A 15,523-nucleotide genomic window follows, 5' to 3' on the forward strand; every position below is an offset into this window, starting at 1 on the left:
ATCCCTGTCTATGAGGCCCATCCCTGAGATTCTTTTAGCTGTTTCTTCTAGTACTTACCTACACGTTTCTAAATCGCTACTTGTGCAACTTTCTCGTCGGTGTTAGAAACTGTTGACTTTTCTACATAGATGACTGGGATTTAGCTCGGTCATGACCCGAGTTCTCCATGCTGCCCCACCTTCCTGATCTGCCAGGACACCACGACATACTCTGATCGTGATAAGTAAGTAGCCCCCTTCTCCCCAGCTTTGTTTTCTACGATTTCAGTGACCCGCGGTCAGATGTGGTCAGCAAGCAGATGATCCTCTTTCTGACCTATTGTCAGAAGGTCACTAGTAGCCTAATGCTACGCCACAATGCCTGTGTCCTTCCCCTCACTTGATCTCATCACGTAGGCATTTTCTAATCTCACAGCATCTTAAGTAAGATGAGTACAAGATATTTTGAGAGAGAAAGAGAGAGACCACATTCATATAACTTTTATTACAGTGTATCGTTACACTTGTTCTATTTTATTATTAATTATAATAATAATCTCTTATGGTGCCTGATTTATAAATTTAACTTTATCATAGGTATGTATTATAGGGTTTGGTACTCTCTGTGGTTTCTGGCATCCATTGGGAGTCTTGGAATGGGTCCCCTGCAGATAAGGAGGGACAACTGTACTAAGGAGAAAAAACAAATCAAGGAGGAGGGTATCATCAGTTTTTGCTAGAGTTGATCGCTTCTCAGCCTTTTGGCTAAGATCAAGTGTAGAATTGATCACTTCCTCGATTCTAGAATGTTTCCTTCACTTGGCTTGCTGGTTACCACATCCTCTTGGTTTTTCTCCTACTCTCTGCTGTGTGTGCTTTTCTCAGCCTCTTTGGAGGGCTGTTCCTCATCTCCCTGACCATCTGGCACTCAAGTGCCCCAGGACTCAGTCCTCAGAGCATTGCTCCATCTGCACACACTCCCTCGGTGATCTGACCTAATCTCCTCGCTTTAAATATCTGTCTGCCAAGGATTACCACACTCGCCTGCAGCCTGGGTTACCGTTACCAGGTGTCTGCCGGAGAACCTCGTTTGGACATCTGATAATCACTTCAAACTTAACTGGTGTAAACTGAACTCCTGACCTTCCCCCTCGAAGCCCGCTCCTCCTACGAAGCGTCTCTTTCATGCCTCCCTATATTTCCCTCAGCAAGTCCTGTCAGTCCTCTCCCCACAGCACATCCAGAATTCCACCGCCTCCTGCCCCCAACACCCACCACCACCTAGCTCCCAGCTACCACTGTCTCTTGCCGGCATTATTCCGGTTGCCTCCTAACTGGTCTTCCCGCTTCCACCTTTGTCTCTATAATCTTTCTCAATACAGTAGCCACGGTGACCCCTTTAAAACCTAAGCTGTGTCATGTTGCCCAGTGCCTCCAGCATCTTTGTATATCCCTCAGAAAAAAACGAAGTCCTTTGCCGTGGTTTACAAGCCCTCATAAAATCCATTCTCCCTTCTCTGTCTTCTCTTGGTTTCCTCCCCAACATCACATCCTATAATACTCTCTCTCCTTTGCTCACTCTGCTCTAGCTACATGGGCTTCCCCGCCAAGCACGCACAGGACCCAGGACCTTTGCAGTGACCGTTCCTTCCAGGTTGACTCTTCTACCCCAGCACCCACATGGCTTGCCACAGTCTTTGCTCAACTGTAGCCTTCTTAGTGAACCTCCCTAACCTTACTTGAGGTTAAAAACCCCTTACTTTCCATACCCTGTTTCCTTGCTTTGTTTTCTTTTTTTTTTTTAAAGATTTTATTTATTTATTTGAGAGAGAGAAAATGAGAAAGAGAGCACATGAGAGGGGGGAGGGTCCGAGGGAGAAGCAGACTCCCTGCCGAGCAGGGAGCCCGATGCGGGACTCGATCCCGGGACTCCAGGATCACGACCTGAGCCGAAGGCAGTCGCTTAACCAACTGAGCCACCCAGGTGCCCCTCCTTGCTTTGTTTTCTATATAACACCATGTGATTATATTTGATAGTTTAATTCTTCAGTATTTATTGTCTGAACCTCCCACTGGAATAAAATTTCCACGAAGACACATTTTTTCTGTTCTGCTCACTGCTGCATTTCCTGTGCTTGGCACATAGTAGGCACTTAGTGTATATTGTTTGAGTGAATTTCTATTATGTTTTAATTTCAGAGGATTAATATGAACAGACATTACAGGCTCTATAAAACCCAAATTGTAGGAGTAAGAACCAGACCCAGATAGAACTCTTAGGATGGAAATCCTTGGGAAACCCAAAGCTTGAGTCAGTGACACTGGAGTACGAAGAAGACAGCTGTTGTCATCCCTAAAGAAACCAGAGTAATTACATGGTCCGCTCTGTGACCTCACGTGTCAGAGCTCAGTGGATGCAGGGATCGTCGTCACACCCATGCTGCTTGGACCACAGGACTGACAAGTGTTCCAAGTGTTAAATACACGTTCACTTTCAGTTTCTTCATCCAGAAATAAGGATCATGGTTCTTAATGCCTCACAGGGTATACTTCAAAACAGGAAGATAAAATGAAACTATCTGTAAATCATAAATGCAGTCTGCTACTGCTATTACTATGCAAATACCTGGACTCCAGATTGCTTTGATTAGCAATGAAGTTGGTTGATTTGGGGGTGAATCAAGGTGTGCCAGTTTTAAGGTTTTGTTAAAACCGTGCTTTTAAAAGATCCGTATGTGGGCGCCTGGGTGGCTCAGTTGGTTAAGCAACTGCCTTCGGCTCGGGTCATGATCCTGGAGTCCCGGGATCGAGTCCCGCATCGGGCTTCCTGCTCGGCAGGGGGTCTGCTTCTCCCTCTGACCCTCCCGACCCTTCCCCCTCTCATGTGCTCTCTCTCTCAAATAAATAAATAAAATCTTTCTTTTTTTTTTTTAAGATTTTATTTATTGGGCCCCTGGGTGGCTCAGTTGGTTAAGCGACTGCCTTCGGCTCAGGTCATGATCCTGGAGTCCCGGGATCGAGTCCCGCATCGGGCTCCCTGCTCGGCGGGGAGTCTGCTTCTCCCTCTGACCCTCCCCACTCTCATGTGCTCTCTCTCATTCTCTCTCTCTCAAATAAATAAATAAAATCTTTAAAAAAAAAAATAAAAATAAAAGATCCGTATGTACTATCACAATCGGTTCTAAAAGCAAAGGTATTTTTAGCCCCCAAAGTACAACACATGTAACTAAAAAATAAAGGGTGGGTTTTTTTTTTTAGATTGCATAAATTTAGCTGTACAAAAACTCACTAAAGTGACTCACATCATTCAGTTGGCCTTGGAGCAGTGGACGTGTCTTGTCATGGCTCCAAAGCAGAGACCACGGAGGTAGTACTGAGGCTGCTTTTGGGACCATGTTAGTGCACGTCTCACTCAGTGATCCCAGAGACCAACCCCGAGTTAAAGGAGAAAGCAGATAAAAACGAATCCTCTTTATCCTTTATTCTGGTTTTCCTGTCCTATATTGGTTAGGGAAATAAATACTTTTAAGGAAAATCCTGGTTTCTTAACAGCCCCTGTTTTTCCCGTCCTCCTGTGTCTTCACCGGTTGAGCTGGATTCAGACCTTCCCTACAAATCACCACATTCCCATTACAATTAAATACAGCTATATGTAATTTTTAAAAACCTCAAGTTTCAGTGGCTTAAACAAGATAGGAGTTTGTTTCTTATCCACATAAATAACCTAGGACCAATTTAATGGCTCATTAAGGACCCAGCTCCTCTCTTGCCATTCTGCCATCCTTAGTCTCTAACCTCATGTTCCAAAAGGGCCATTCAAGCACCAGCCATTATCACCACATCCAGATAACAGGAAGGAAGTGAGGAGAAGGAGTAAACTTCTTAGGAGAACTACATTTAACTGAGAGAATATTGGTAAAGCTAAAATTCAGGGTTCTGGTTCTTCAGAAGGGAGCATCAAATATTGAGAGGAAGCAGCAATTAGCAGTCTTGAGCATGCGGTGTTTTACTCTTGTTACCAAGGTATACTCTACCACCATAATTTAGGGAAATGGCTACTGTTCCATACCAAAAGGTTCAGTAAATCATCAGAATGTTAAAAAAAAAACTGTCAATTTTTCATCATTCACAAAAACATACACTAATTTATTTATCCACTTAAATATTTGCATGCCTGCTGCATGCCAGATCCTGTTGTTGTAGGCAAGTGGATGCAGGTGAGAATAAGTCAGACAAAATTCTTTCTTTCATGGAGCTCACATCCTAGTCGGGAATCTGGCAGCACACACAAAATCTGAAATAGTGATAGTGCTCTAAAGGATACCAAGCAGAAGAGTGTGCTGGAGGGAGGTGGGGAGGACAGTAAGGGGAAAACGTCCTTCTGGAGCTTAGGGATACCATCAAGGCAGCTGTGTGAATGCTGAGCTAGGAACACACTCAGCAGAGGAAGAGCCTGTGCAAAGGTCCTGAGGCAGGACAGCCAAGCCTAAGAACCTGGAGCACCCTGACCAAGCTGAGAGTATATGCTGTGCGGTCAGAGAGAAATTCGGGGGCCAGGCCATGGCAGAGAGTGACATTTTCCTTCATGTAGTGGGATGTCCTACCCAGGCTATGAGAGTATCTGCAAATCAGTCTTTCTCATTCACATATTGACTTGTTTGCTCCTGGGAGGTCCATCTCAGTGCTTCTTTTTTTTTTAAGATTTTATTTATTTATTTGACAGAGAGAGAGACAGTGAGAGAGGGAACACAAGCAGGGGGAGTGGGAGAGGGAGAAGCAGGCTTCCCGTGGAGCAGGGAGCCCGATGCAGGGCTCGATCCCAGGACCCTGGGATCATGACCTGAGCCGAAGGCAGACGCCCAATGACTGAGCCACCCAGGCGCCCCATCTCAGTGCTTCTGACAAAGGTAGAGACAGAGTGAGGGTGGACTGTGGGCATTGGTTCCTGCAGATAGTGAACACAAGTAAGCCCTACCCCCGACTACTGCTCACAGCGGTGCTGCTCCCTCTTCAGAGGATCCATTTCATCCTTAGGGCACCATGCCTCCCTCCACACTGCCCGCCATACTCTGTACAGTTTTGTCTTTCAGGCTTCTGATCCAAAGTGGACTTTTCCATTGTGGTGGGTGCTGGGCTTTCTGGGCTGTTTCTTCAGGGAATCTATGGAGAGAATCCATGGAACAGCCTCGCTTGCTTGGTTCATCACACCCTATTGTGGGAAACTGGTAGTTTCTAACAGTACCAACCAAAAGATGTTTGTCCCTGAAGTATTTTATTGGGTGTGAAATGCAGGAATTGTCTTAGAATTAAAAGCTCTAATGCTCAGTGTTACCCCACATTCATTGAAAATCCATTGAAATTCATTGCTTGCTTTGGGAGTTCCATCCTCTTTTTTACTCAGATTCGTAGGGTGCTGTTAACTATTGGGAAGAGAGCAGGGGAAATATTCCATTTTTGCAACATGCAGTGAAAAAATGAAATGTGTTTTAATAGTCAGACTTTAGTTTCATAATAATAGAAGTGAAGATTTTTTTTTTTTTTAAATGGCCATTATGAATTTGTCTCAGGATGAATTACCAGGTCGCCTGATTTTCTGCTAGTGTTATCTAGCAGATATTTCTAGAGGAACTGCTGATAAGAGCAGAATATTTTGCTTTTACTTAGAATTAATAATTCTGTGTCCTTTCCTTTTAGAGAGTCAGGGGTTTGAAATAGGGCTTATTCCAAAATAGGCCCTATTTGCCAGATTCTTTTTTTTTTTTTTTTTTTTTTTTATGTTCTGTTAGTCACCATACAATACATCATTAGTTTTTGATGTGGTGATCCACGATCCATTGTTTTCGTATAACACCCAGTGCTCCATGCAGTACGTGCCCTCCCTAATACCCATCACCGGGCTAACCAAATCCCCCCCTCCCCAACCCTTTTGTTTCTCAGAGTCCATAGTCTGTCATGGTTCATCTCTCCCTCCAGTTCCGCCCCCCTCATTTTTCCCTTCCTTCTCCTAGTGTCCTCCATGCTATTCCTTATGTTCCACAAATAAGTGAAACCATATGATAATTGACTTTCTCTGCCTGACTTATTTCACTTAGCATTATCTCCTCCAGTCCCATCCATGTTGATGTAAAAGTTGGGTATTCATCCTTTCTGATGGCTGAGTAATATTCCATTGCATATATGGACCACATCTTCTTTATCCATTCATCTCTTGAAGGGCATCTCAGCTCTTTCCACAGTTTGGCTATTGTGGACATTGTTGCTATGAACATGGCCCTTCTTTTTACTACATCTGTGTCTTTGGGGTAAATACCCAGGAGTGCAATTGCTGGGTCATAAGGTAGCTCTATTTTTAAATTTTTGAGGAACCTCCACACTGTTTTCCAAAGTGGCTGTACCAACTTGCATTCCCACCAACAGTGTAAGAGGGTTCCCCTTTCTCCACAACCTCTCCAACATTTGTTGTTTCTTTCCCTGTCCATTTTTGCCATTCTAACTGGTGTAAGGTGGTATCTCAATGTGGTTTTGATTTGGATTTCCCTGATGGCTAATGATGATGAACATTTTTTCATGTGTCTGTTAGCCATTTGTATGTCTTCTTCAGAGAAGTGTCTTTTCATATCTTCTGCCCACTTTTGGACTTGATTATTTGTTTTTTGGGTGTTGAGTTTGAGAAGTTCTTTATAGATCTTGGATACCAGCCCTTGATCTGTAGTGTCATTTGCAAATATCTTCTCCCATTCTGTGGGTTGCCTCTTTGTTTTGTTGACTGTTTCCTTTGCTCTGCGGAAGCTTTTTATCTTGATGAAGTCCCAAAAGTTCATTTTTGCTTTTGTTTCACTAGCTTTTGGAGATGTATCTTGAAAGAAGTTGCTGTGGGCAATGTCAAAGAGGTTACTGCCTATGTTCTGTAGGATTTGGATGGATTCCTGTCTCACATTGAGGTCTTTCATCCACTTTGAGTTTATCTTTGTGAATGGTGTTAGAGAATGGTCGATTTTCATTCTTCTGCATGTGGCTATCCAATTTTCCCAGCACCATTTATTGAAGAGACTGTCTTTTTTCCATTGCATGTTTTTTCCTGCTTTGTCAAAGATTATTTGACCATAGAGTTGAGGGTCCATATCTGGGTTCTCTATTCTGTTCCATTGGTCTATATGTCTGTTTTTGTGTCAGTACCATGCTGTCTTGGTGTTCACAGCTTTGTAATAAGCTTGAAATCAGGCAACGTGATGCCCCCAGCTTTGTTTTTCTTTTTCAACATTTCCTTGGTGATTCGGGGTCTTTTTTGATTCCATACAAATTTTAGGATTGTTTGTTCCAGCACTTTGAAAAATGTCATTGGAATTTTGATTGGGATGGAATTGAAGGTATAGATTGCTCTGGGTAGCATAGACATTTTCACAATGTTTATTCTTCCGATCCATGAGCATGGAATATTTTTCCATCTTTTTGTGTCTTCTTCAATTTCTTTCATGAGTGTTTTGTAGTTCCTAGAGTATAGATCCTTTACCTCTTTGGTTAGGTTTATTCCAAGGTATCTTATGGTTTTTGGTGCTGTTGTAAATGGAATCGTTTCTCTAATTTCTCTTTCTACAGTTGCATTGTTAGTGTATAAGAAAGCAACTGATTTCTGTGCATTGATTTTGTATCCTGCCACATTACTGAATTGCTGTATGAGTTCTAGTAATTTGGAGTGGAGTCTTTTGGGTTTTCCACATAAAGTATCATGTCGTCTGCGAAGAGAGAGAGTTTGACTTCTTCTTTGCCAATTTGAATACCTTTTATTTCTTTTTATTGTCTGATTGCTGTTGCTAGGACTTCTAGTACTGTGTTGAACAATAGCATATTTGCCAGATTCTTAAACTGAATCAGTCTTTCTGTTTTAGATAAGGTTGCTGTATCCGTTTCTCCCCACTGGATGTCACCTTTTCCCATATATTCCATCTTCCCACAACCACAAAATGCATGAACTACAAAGTAATGCAGTGCACAAACAGCTTACTAGATGTCAAACTCAGACAGTTACTTTTATTCATCCATTTATTGAGTACATACTGTGCACCTACTATGTGCCGGGCCCTATTTTAGGCACTGGGGCTAACACAGTCAATAAAAACTAAGTCCCAGTTCTCCTGGTACTTGTAATTTAGTATATGTGTGTTTGGGGCGGGGGGTGGGAGGTTAGATATGTAATTGTTAAAAATTAGAATATAATAGTGGTAAGTATGAAAAGGAATGTAAAACAGGAAAAGACTAAAGAGAATGACCGTGGGCAGGGTGTTGCTCTGTGGAGAGGCCTCTGGGACAGTAACGTTTGAAGATGCAAGGGAATGAGCTGAGCGAGCATCCGGGAGAAGGAAGTCCAGGGATGGAAGAGCACGTCCATAACCCTTGAGGGAGTGTGCTTAGCATGTGTGAAGATCAGTGAGGAGGCCAGTGTGGCAGGTGGGGAATGTGGGAGGGGAAAGGATAGGAGTGGGTGAGATCAAAGGGCTCGCAGGGTCTGAATCACACAGGGCTATGAAAGCTGCCAACCGTAAGGGTTTTGTATATTATCTTGAGCAAGATGGCCACTGGGAGATTCAGAGCAGAAGGTTGATATGATAAGCCTTATGTTTCAGAAGCCTCATTCTGGCTCTGGGGGTGCAAGATTGGAAGCAGGGAGACCACTTAGGAGACGCCAAGAGGTAATAATGGTTGGAATTAGGATGTGGGGTAGTGGAAATGAGTGGTGGGTAGATTCTCCATGCATTTGCACGTAAAGTCACTAGAATTTTCTAATGGATAGGATATAAGGTATGAGAGAAAGACAGGCATCAAAAATGACTTGGAGCTTGACTCAGTGCCCTAACAGAGCACCAGATGGCACTAGAAAACAAGTCACATTTACACTAACAGAAATCCCATTTGTAATGCAGCTTAAAGACCTAGAAGATTATAATATAGCCAGTAAATCAGCTTGATGCAACTAGTACCTCGTATGGATACTTCCAGGTTTTCTGTGATCATAAGGAAAACAGATATAGAACCAACATGAGCAACAATCAAGCCTCATTAAGAAGTTTTCTTGTTATTAAGAAATATATATGTCAATGAAGTTTTTCCTGGGATTCTTACAGCTGAATGGAACATATTTAAGCAAAGTTGTTCACCATCATCCTGAGGATAAAAACTAAACTTATTAGTACAGCACCTGAAGCTTCTCAGGTTCTGGCTCCCGCTTATGGCTTTCCTCTGTTCACAATGCTCTTTCTTACCTCCCCTCTGCACAGTCTCCTGGCAAAGTCCTACTCCTTAGAAATGAGCTTAGAGGTTACCTCTGCTAGGCAGCCTTCCCTGATTACACCCCTGTCTCTTACTCCAGACCAGAAGATGTACTTTACCTCTGTACTCCTAAGACACCCCATGCTTGTAGATTTTTAGCATGTATTTTGAGTTTTTCCCTTAATTTTTAGACAGAAGGCATCTAAAAGGAAGGAACCATGATACCCTCCCCCATTTTGTATTAGTCAAGGTTCTCCAGAGATACAGAATCAACATAATAGGTGTGTGTGTGTGTGTGTGTGTATGTGTACAGAAACAGAGACACAGATTTATTGTAAGAAATGGACTCGCATGATTACAGAGGCTAGCCAGTCCAAAATCTGCAGGGTAGGCAGGCAAGCTGGAGACCCAAGGAAGAGTTGATGTTGCAGCTCCAGCCCAAAGGCAGTGTTGAGGCAAGATTCCTCTTCCTTGTGGTGGTTGTATGGGGGGTATCAGTCTTTTTCTTTAGGCCTTCAGTTGATTGGATGAGGCCCACTTACATTAGGGTGGATAATCTGCTTTACTCCAAGACTACTGATTTAAGTGTTCCTCTCATATAAAAAATATCTTCACAGCAACATGCAGATGTGTCTGACCAAATATCTGGGTTATCATGGCTTCACTTAGTTAACACATAAAATTAAACCATCACATCCCTCCAATAGCATTTACCCATAATATAAAAGGAGTTGAATAAATAGTCATTGTATGAAAAACATGACTTAATCGCTTTCCTTTTCATCTGATGCTGATAGTATCCTTTCACTTCCTTACCTCTTCATCTGATGGTGACATTATGAAATGCAAATGGCCCAGATGATGGGCAGGAAGAGTTTATAGACAGAAGTATCAATGTGTGAATGAACCTTACCTGTCTCGAATGTACTGTATTTCATGTTATTTTCACATAGGTTCTCCTCTAATTCTTATCAAAAAATCTTGTGAGTTAAGTATTTTTCAGCCATAGTTAGCCATGTTTCTTCAAAAATTTTTTTTTTCTTTTCCTCTCCACTACTGGTAGTAGAGTCACATGTTGGAGTGCACGATGATGTCCTACATGTCTTGGAAACTTTGTTCTTTTTTGTTAGCATTTTTCACCCTTAGATTGCATAATTTCTATTGCTCTGTCTTCAAGTTCAGTGAATTTTTCTTCCGCTCTTTCAAATCTGCTGTTGAGCTCATGGAGTAACATTTTCATCCTAGCTACTCTTCTTTTCAAGTCTGGATTTCCATTTCGCTGTTGAGATTCCATATCTGGTCACTCATTCATACCATGTTTTTCTTTAAATGTCTATACTTATTTACAATTACCCATTTGAAATGTTTTTCTAATAAACCCAGCATCTGGGCACACTTGGAGACAGTTACTACTGACTGCTTTTTTTTCTCCCTGAGTGTGGATCAGGAGATTCCTGTTTCTTTGCATGTCCAGAAATTTTAGGCTAAAAGCTGGATTGTGTATAGAATACATTATGGCAGCTCTGGAATTTTTTTTCCCCCTGAGGATTATTGGTGACCCGTAGACAGTTAACTTGCCTGGATTCAAACTAAAAAATCCATCTCCCTGCAGTATGAAGCAACTGCTTTCTCTGCTCAGGTTTGTTGACTTCCAGCTGCTGTTTTTTTTAGTACAGCTCTCTGGAGAGTGGGGCAGGAGGTGCCCTGAGCCTGTGTAGTTTAGTGGTCTGCTAAGGATTTGGGCAGAATTCATACTCAGATTTGGGGACTTCTTTCTGAGATTCATCATTTGAATTTCCAGTCACTTTGCCCGCCTGAAGTTCTGCTGTCTTCTACTTCAAGCCATTAGGACTTCTAATTTCTTCTAGGCAAACTGGATGTGTACTGAGAAATGTACTCAGGCAAAAGAAAACAAATTTGTACATTTTGCCAGAGGAGTTCTGTCTTTCAAAAGTAGGTTTCTGTAGTAGTTAGCCTCTGGGAAGGCCCCCAGTGATCCTTGCCTCCTGGTATGCGTGCCTCTGTGTGTGTGTCTCCTCTTTCCATTGAATAGGGCTGACCTAAGTGACTAATAGGGCAATGCAGGATTGGCAGAGTGCAAATCCCAAGGCTAGCATTGCACCTGCTACCTTGCCTTTCCTTTGGATCACTTGCTTGCTCTGGAGGAAACTGGCTGCCTTGTCATGAGAATATATAAACAGCCTTTGGACAGGTCTAGATAGCAAGGAACTTGTGTAAGATACTAAATGTTAATGGTGGTTGTAAGCTGCTAGGTTTGGGGGCACTTTGCTTTGCAGCCATATATAACTAGTTTATCCTCATTGAGTTTCTGCCTGCTTTTTCAAAACCAGGCTCCCAGGAACCACTCATGAAGATGGAAAGTTATCGGTCAGCCTGGGATTTGTGCTGAGTTTATTCTCAAATTTTGGATCTTGGCCCTTCTGTGCCTCTCTTGCATCCAAGATTTCCCTTTTAAAATTTCACCTGCTCTGCTCTCTTCATGCTGTGATCTGCCCTCTTTAGTGTGGAAGGACTCAGTTTTCCACTCATCCCTGATTTGGGGTGGTTGGGAGCAAGCACCACCCTACACAAAAAAATCACAAACTCACCATTCTTATCCAATGTAGAAACCGTCTTTCAAGAATAAATTCTTCTGGGGGTGCCTGGGTGGCTCAGTTGGTTAAGCATCTGCCTTTGGCTCAGGTCATGATCCCGGGGTCCTAGGATTGAGCCCCGCTTTGGGCTCTCTGCTCAGTGGGCTTCTCCCTCTCCGTCTCCCTCTCCCCCTCCCCCTGCTTAGGCATGCTCTTGCTCTCTCCTCTCTCTCTCTCGTGCTCTCTTGCGCATGCGCATGCTCCCTCTCTCTCAAATAAAGAAAATCTAAAAAAGAAAGAATAAATTCTTCTGTTACAAGTTTCTACCTATCTTTGGTCATTTTCCAGTGCCTTCAAATAGTTGTTTTAATATTTCAGTGACATTTCACTGATTTAATTGATTTAAATTGGTGATAATTCATTGATTTAATGAAATACGAATATTAACATTCTCTGAATACTAGAGAAGCTGAACATCTGAAATGTGTAAGCCATTCTGGATTCCCTTGCTGCAAACTGCCTAGTCATATCTTTTTTTTTCTCCTCATTGGTTTTCAGAGTTTCATTAATATTGATATTAATTTCCTTATTAGTTTTGATATTGTAAAAATATTTTCCCAATTGGTTCTTTATCTATTAACTTCGTGTACAAAGCTTACAGATACGTAATCGTTGAAACAAGTAAGTGTGCGAATGAACATACGAGAGTGGTGTTCTCTCACCTGTTATAGTACTTTGAATGTTCCAATATCTCCTTACTCTCATATATTTTTCTATTATAATAAAATATGCACAAAAACATTGGACAGCCTTGATTCAGATGGCCTTGGCTTGGGGAGCATCGTTCTTCCGTCAAAACATTCATTCATTTATCTTACTGAGATAAGAACGGTAGCACCTGTTTGTGAAGACACCTGGCATTAAGCTTCAATGACTTGGGTTTCTGAGAGTCCTTCACATGGGCTTGACCAAGTCATCACTGCTTTGAACTTAAGTATTACGTGGTCTGTCTAGGTAGGTCTTCTGTCTTGTAGCTGCCTGCTGGAGGTGCTTTGGTTCACTGTCTTTAGCAGTCCCTAACACACCATCTGTTCCTCATATTAGTACCAGCAGCGCCCCTAGATGTAACTCACACAGGCTGGTGGTTCAGTTCAGGCCACACCACGACGCCGTCGTAAGTTTCCCAGAGTGTCGAAGCGCAACGTAGCACTAACACACTTAAACCACTTCCGGGAAAAGCTTCGAGAAAAGTCTCCCTGCCTGCCCCCCTTGCAGCTGTGAAAAGAGGTTGTAAGAGAACGGCTGTTAGAGATTTATTATAATCATTACATTCAACAGCTACTGTAGTTTTCGTGGTTCCTAAAATATACCAGCAGTTATTGTCTGATTACTTCTACAGATAAGTTAATTATAGGAGATTTCTGACTCTTATACAAGTCTGATTTAGAGAGAAGTTTAATTACAGCAATTTTAGTGATTTAAATAAGCCCAGCATATATTACCAGTCTCAGCAAGTGTAGTCGAGTTTTTAGCTGTGTTGAAATACACATTTGCTTTGTTTTTATTTTTAATTTCATGATTTTCACCATACTGTAGTACCAGGGATAATTCAGGGCACCTGTTTCCACCAGAATGAATCTTCAGTCAAACACACCACAGGACAATAATAGCAAATTCTTTGTTATCATTAAAATCCCATTCTAATGCTTCCCGTTGAGCACTCAACAACTTACGGTGCTAATTTCTGCCATGATTGTGACAACATGAGCAGGGGAGTAAAATTAGTTTATTAAGGAAAAAAACTCAGATTTAGTGTGTTTGAAAATGATCATCAAGATCTAAATTTTCTTTTGATTGATGGGAAATATGACCCTGTGTTCAAGTCACAGTAATCCACTTTGTTGTGTATTAACACATGGTCTATTTGTATACCGAAGCAAATTAAAGATGACGGTATTAGCTACATATGCCCAAGCTGGCTTAAAATCAAGCTTTCAAAAACTGTCATAAAAAGACAGTGCTGTCAGCAGTTAGATATATTCATTTACTTAAATAAGACTTCAAATTGGAGAGTGCATTAGTTTGGAAAATGCATTACTGAAAATTACCTCAGTCTGATTACAGAGCTCTTCTCCAGAGCATTTTTTATTCTTCTGATGTAATGGTCCTGGCATTTACAGCCATAATTCTTGCCGTATGTTTATGTTTTTCACTTAAAAATCAAATTTGTGTTGACAATAAAAAGTATTAGTAATAGTGAAAATAAATCAAATCCTCTCAGTTTCAGTTTGGGTGATTTTATTACATTCTGCCCAGGAAGCCAGACTTCTTACTTATCCCTGACACCATGGAATGGCAGTCATGCTTTTCTCCTTTGCTAGAATGCTCCTTCTTCTTCCTGGCCATCGACTTAGGCCCTACAGTCTTTTGCTGTTACTGAGCCTAGTCAGCAGTGGCGTTGAGCAGGGTGGGAGTGGCTAGAGCCTGAGGTCAGGCAGACACTCAAGGATGGGACAGATAATTAGGTGCAAGCAGCAGGTGGTGTCCAGGAGGGTGGCGGGGGGCAGTAAGACCACCGTCAAATACATCTCAGAAACGGGGAGAAGCCGTTATCACAGGGGTTTGGGAACAGACAACAAGCAAAGCTGGGAGCAGGAGGGCATTTCCTGACTGAAATATCTCCACATAGAGGAGTAGCTTTGGATTCCTCCAGAGGCACTGGCACACCCCAGAGTCCCTTCGCTAGCCCTGCTCAGCTAAGGAGCTAGTCCAGGGTGCCAGTGGCAGGGCATGAGGTCGGTGCAGTGATAGGAGCAGCACTATGACTGTGAGCCGGACCTGTACTGCAGAAAGGACCATTGTACGTTTATTAAACAGCTATCTTAACGATAAGCGTATGAGTCACAAATGGCCAGCAAACCTAACTGCATGTGAATCTGAGAAGAACAGGCCTCTTCCTCATCATGGTATTGGTAGCATACTGAGCTGGGCTCGGGAGGTGTCTGTGTCTGAATCTGGTCATGGACCCTCTGGGGCTCATGTCTGTCTCCTCTGCAGACTCCTCTCACCTCACACGAGAATCCATTCCTTTGCTAAATCTCGCGAATTTGAATCAGGATTGCAAGAGGATAATGTTCATAGATTCTCACTTAACGTCTACACATGCTCAAACTTCAGGTATCAAAGAACGTGGTTGTTATCAATGATCCTGTCTCTGCTGCTGTCTATCTCCACCCTCCTGTAGCAGCCAGGCGTGGAAACTGTCCTCTTTGGGATTTTTGCTTCTCAGCTCTTGGAGCTAACTAATTTAACTCGCATCATGTATGGGTTACAAAGCAGCTCGGGACCTAGGACATAAAATGTATTGAAGATATATTCCTATATGGGATGAAGATGCTTTGAGAAAAATAGAGGCCTAATACTAAAAGGCAAGTGCATTTTACTTGACTGGTTCACTTTTTGCCTGCCACAGAGAAGGTGCTCAGCATTTAACGGGTCATTGCTGTAGACCCGTCCTTGAGTTGCCAGAGAGAACTTTTTTAAAAACTCTTATCATTAAATAATAAGAAAACATCATTGATGTGGTGAAAGGCATCTGTTGCATACATCCTCCAAATTACTCACTACTACAGATTATAATCACCTAAAGCAACTATGCAGCAACTTATATTGCAAATTCTAAACCC

The 15,523-nt window shown here is 42.3% G+C and overlaps 1 protein-coding gene and 1 pseudogene across 10 annotated transcripts in view; both read left to right on the forward strand.

The window, feature by feature from the left end:
- The window catches only part of ASPH (aspartate beta-hydroxylase), a 215,935-nt gene that overhangs the window by 97,867 nt on the left and 102,545 nt on the right, over nt 1–15,523 (forward strand). The window lies entirely within an intron of this gene.
- On the forward strand, nt 725–860 carry LOC123860760 (U2 spliceosomal RNA; annotated as a pseudogene).

Source organism: Mirounga angustirostris, unplaced genomic scaffold, assembly GCF_029215605.1.
Source record: "Mirounga angustirostris isolate CCGP_5_RB_7025 unplaced genomic scaffold, mMirAng1.0.hap1 SCAF_4, whole genome shotgun sequence".
Lineage (NCBI taxonomy): Eukaryota > Metazoa > Chordata > Mammalia > Carnivora > Phocidae > Mirounga > Mirounga angustirostris.